Source organism: Chiloscyllium plagiosum, unplaced genomic scaffold, assembly GCF_037043375.1.
Source record: "Chiloscyllium plagiosum isolate Xiang-an unplaced genomic scaffold, Cpla_swu_hap1 HiC_scaffold_48, whole genome shotgun sequence".
Lineage (NCBI taxonomy): Eukaryota > Metazoa > Chordata > Chondrichthyes > Orectolobiformes > Hemiscylliidae > Chiloscyllium > Chiloscyllium plagiosum.
In genome coordinates, this window is record NW_028270186.1 from 25,170,666 (window position 1) to 25,176,012 (window position 5,347).

Sequence of the window (5,347 nt, forward strand, 5' to 3'; positions counted from 1 at the left end):
CCACGTGTTTATGCTGCAGCTCTATGGATCAGTGGTGAGACTACACTTAGAATATTGTGTTCGGTTCTGATCATCTCATTATACATAGGATGCGGAAGCTTTAGAAAAGCTGCAGATGAGATTTATCAAGATGTTGCCTGGACTGGAACGCATGTCTTATGAAGAAATGTTGAAGGAGCTGGGGCTTTGCTCATTGCAGTGAAAGAGGATGAGAGCTTACTTGATAGCTTTGTGTAAGATGATGAGAGGCATAGATAGAGTGGATGATAAAAGACTTTTCCCCACAAAGTGGCATAATTTTAAGGTGAATGGGGGAATTTGGGGGGAGATGTCAGAGATAGTTTCATTATAGATAGTGTTGGGTGTGTGGAATGCACTGCCAGTGGTGGTAGTAGACTCAGATCCATCAGGGACATCTAAGCGACTCTTGGATAGGCACATGGATGATAGTAAATGAAGGGCATGTTGGTTCGTTTGATCTTAGAGTAGGATAAAAGGTCGGAACAACATCGTGGCCAAAGGGCCTGTACTGTGCTGTACTGTTCTATATTCTATGGACTGAAATGAACAATGATTATATATTAGCAACATATAGATTTTCAAAATTCTATTAGCATACTTAAGAATAATGATAAATTTCATCTTGCTATTTGACTGTGCTATCTGCAAAAACGAACAGGAATTGTTGCAGGGAAAAGTAATTAGGTTTTTCTAAATTTATAAGGCTGGGATGACAGATCATTCAAATGAGCAAAAGTCATATTTTTAACAGTGCGTGTTGCATCAGAAATAATGGATTCTTTTGTAGATGTGTTGATTGGAAATAAAATTGATTTTTATATTCCTGTATAGGTACAAGGGAAGATTGGATTAAATTCAGATATAAACTTCACTGTAGTTGTTAGCAAGACTAAACTAAAGCATACTATAATTATTGTAATGCAAATGCCTTAATAATTACTGTTAGAATCCTGAAAAAAAGATATATTGTACCATTTTTCCAATAGTCAATAAATTAAATTGTGAACCTCAGTATACTTGTTACCCAGACCAATTATGCAATTATTGCAATGGTAATGACTTGATAACTAATGCTAAAACCTAAACAGATAAATTGGTTCAATACTTTGTAAGCATGTTGCTCTGAAATTGATTGGATATTTATTAAGATTGGTTAACTGAGGGACAAAATATAATAGCTCGCTTGATAGAATTGAAGGAAGAAATGAGACAGAGTTTATTGAACAGGATTGTTTTTGTTTAAAAATGTAGTTGATGCAAGAATAATATATTTTCCGCCATTGAATTTCTTGTAGAGACATGATTTTTTCAAAACTTTTGTTATGATTCAATGTTGAGACACTTGTGTCAGAGTCTGCAAAGGGGAGAGTGAGAGAGAAATAAATTTTAAAAAAGCAGAAAGGAAAGGAACTACCGAGCAGATGAGCTCCAACTGTAGTGTCTCACCCTGCTATCATCTTATTGGGTGAGCTGGAATGCAGACTAGTCAAGCAACAACCTGACACAATTATACACACAGAATCATAGCTTACAGTGTCCTAGACACCACTGTCACCATCCCTGTATGTCCTGTCCCACCGGCATGAAATGCTGGAACATGCAGGGTTATGGACTAAGGTCTGCACAATGTAACCAATGTGATTTATTTGACATTTCTCCAGAATATTAAACTCCAGTCCAATTTGAAAAGTTAATAGCGTCATCAGACTTGAACTACAAATGTCAGGAAAAAAAATCAGCAAGTTACAGCACAGATCGAGGCCACTTGGCCCATCCTGTATGTGTTGGCTGTAATAGAACTCCCCAGGCTTTACAGCTTTTTGTATTCACCATTGAAAGCAACAATTTCAGACTGTGAACTCTGCCCTCTATGCTTTTATAATCTGTTTTTTAAATGTATTTCTTTGACAGCTGCACACCTTGTTTCCTTGTTTCTTTCCCAGCCCTAATTCCATTTCCCGTGGCCTTGAGGGACTACCATTTCTGCTGTTTAATCTCTCCTGTGACAGACAGTCTTTTTGTCCTTGTCTCACCCCCACCTTGCTCACAACCTGTTACATTTCTAATGGTTCCCAGACCTCTGTAACTTTCACTGCGCCCCCTGGGTCAACGGCGCAAGTTTTGAATTCTCTTCCTCCTGAGATAATCAGAAATCTTTCCGGTTGCAGTTTCCCCCAGATTTTATTTTAAAAAGCAGAGCATTTGAGTCAGAGTCAAGTTTTTGTGAGCCTTCATCCACAATTCCGAGCATTTGGGTGTAATTTGTGACCCTCCCCCTAATGTGTAACGTTACTGGATTGGACATTCTAAAATGGCTGCAGTGTGCAATTTAGGTGAGTTGGGCTAGCCATGGTTAATGTGAGGTTATGGGGGTTCGGTAGGTGAGCAGGTCATTGCAGACTCGATGAGCCGAATAGACTCCTTCTGCACCTACTGGATTCTGTGATTCTAACTAGTTGTGATTGTTGACACATTTTCCTAATGCCAGGTTCATTCAACTCAGATACATATGATTGTGTGGGTGCTCACTCACTCCTTCCCTTCAGTTTTACATCAATTTCACACTGTATGTGAGGGTGGGAATGGATTTATAAATATAAATACACCAACCGAAACCCCTCACAGGTCAGGAACTGTTTCTGCTACTTTCATCACTCACAAGGAACAGGAAAATAAAGGTTCAGTCACAAATCTCACAGGAACATAGCGGTAATAATCACCAGAAAAGGCTGAACAGCTCAAAACGCTTTTCTCAAGAAAAGAGGAGGCTCAGAGACAGCCTGGTACAAGTACAAAGCTTTGTGTCTGTGTTTTCAGAGATTTGTGGTTGCAATTATTGGGTTGGAAGCATGTTTCATTGCCCCAAATCATCAAAGGTGCTATCTAAATGTGCATCTTTCTATCTGTCTGAGTTAACAATCAGATGGACAGGTCAGTGCCTGAGTGTCTTACCAAATCCCTGATTGAATCTGCCTCCCCCACAAACTCAGGTGCCTCACCACTCACTGGGTCATGGAGAAACTCTGCCGTTACAATGAGAACTGTCTTTGCTGTCGCCGCTCCTCGTGCTTCCGCCTAATCCCCACTTCCCTTCATTAAATCCCAGCTGGCTCTAGTCCACCCACATGGACATGTTTAAGAGCATGACAGGAGAATGGATTGAAACCGAGAGTTCAATAGCCAGAATGAGAGAGGAAGAATGAAATAAACGGTGATTGTGGACCCCAGTGGATACAGACTGCAGGCTGAGTCCTTTGTGGGCATTCCCGCAGTAATACGAGACAGCATTCCATGATGAGAGTTAAACCCGAGTGGCAGAAGAGGGAGCCACAGAACATGAGCAGGTTTAGTTCAAACACAGGAGGTTTGTTCAGTCAGTAACAGTGTGTTCGACGTGGAGGTGAAGTGAGCAGTGAGGGGAAATGTTACCACAAGTTGCCGATGGATAACTTTCATTGGAACAGGAGAAGGCCATTCAGCCCCTCAACCCTACTCTGCCATTCAGGATGATCATAGCTGATGTGTGACCTAACGTACAACTTTCAAACCCCTCTAATCTCATCAATAAACTCCTCTGCAACAGACAAGATGAGTATTGGAAAAGCAAACATCTGGAAATGCTGGGAAATCAGAAATAAAAACAGAAATTGCTGGAAACATTCAGTAGGTCTGGCAGCATCTGTGGAGAATGAACCGTTCATGTCCAGTGATCAGTCAGGTGACCAGCTGCAGCTGACCATTCTGCTGTTTCTGTAACACTGGAACGCGTTCTGGTGCGAGGGGAATGAGATTGTCAAAAACAACTGAGGAAACAGGAGGATGTACTCAGTTAGAATTAGGAATTCAGTGTGGGAGAAGGGATTCAGGGATTCATCCTGTCTCCGAGACCCCAGCGGGTTCACACTGGGTAGGAGCTGTTCACCCCTCTGTGTAACAAGGGATTTGCTGCATCTTCAACACGACTGAGAGCCCAGTGAGTGCTCACAGGGACGTGGTCATCCCCCTGCTCTGTGTGGACTGCAGGACTCTGATTCTGATGTTACTGTCCATCAGAGTTATGAGTGGACCTTGTACGGGATGACACTGTTGGAGTATTGATGTTGTTGTTAACCACATTAACTGGGCTGGAGGTGACTGAACTAACATTGCCACTTTCTAAACCTCAGGATATCTCTCAGGGCAGTAAGTCTCCACAAACAGCAATGTGACAATAAACAGGGATCATCTGCTTTGATTTAATTTGTGACTGTAGCACTGCTGCTTCACAGCATCAGGTACAAGGTTGGAGTCCAGCCTTGTCCAACGGCCGGAGTCCAGCCTTGTCCAACGGCCGGAGTCCAGCCTTGTCCAACGGCCGGAGTCCAGCCTTGTCCAACGGCCGGAGTCCAGCCTTGTCCAACGGCCTGTGTGGAGTTCCCACATTCTCCCCACGATAGTGTGGGGCCCTTCCAGGTGCTCTAGTTTCCTCCCATAGTCCAAAGATGTGCAGGTCAGGTGGATCAGTCGTGCTAACGTGTCCACAGTATACAGGATTGTGCAGACGAGGTGGATCAGCCATGGGAAATGCAGGGTTACAGTGATAGAGTGCTCTGGGTGTGATGTTCTTCGGATGCTCTCCTTCCACACTGTAGGGATTCTATTCCATGATTGAGGATAAAGGCTACACAGCTGGGTGTCCTTGGAGAAGGAGCATGTGGTGTGCATCAATTCTCTCAATGCCTTTAGATAGAGGTGGGCACCGCAGGGGATATAGTGCTTTATCTCCACTGCTGCCCCCTCCCCACAACTCTATTTTGATTTAGTCCCTTCTCACTCGGTCACTTGTAATGGTTTGCTTGGCGCGTAATGGGCTTTGTTTGGAAATATTCAATTGGTTACACAAATGGTTTACTGCTGGTGATGATATGTCTAGATCAGAGTGGTGCTGGAAAAGCACAGCAGGTCAGGCAGGATCCGAGGAGCCAGAAAATCCACGTTTTGGCATAAGCCCTTTTCCAGCACCACTCTAATCTAGGCTCTGGTTTCCAGCATCTGCAGTCCTCACTTTTGCATTGCTGGTGATTATATGTTAACCAAAAGCAAAATGGCGGAATGATGATTTTGATGGTGGGAAGGTTGCTGTGATAACATTTCTGGGTCGGAGAAATGGGAAAAAGAACGCTTCACAGCTCACAGAACGAGAACTGAAAAGCAGTTAAATCAAACCGAAGGTTCAGACAGGGAGGAAATATTTCCCTGGAGTTTGAGTAGCTGGAAAGTGATGGTGTCCGGGAATAGACAGGGTTTTGTTTTACACAGGTTGAAAGTTTTAAAACTGTTATACTCA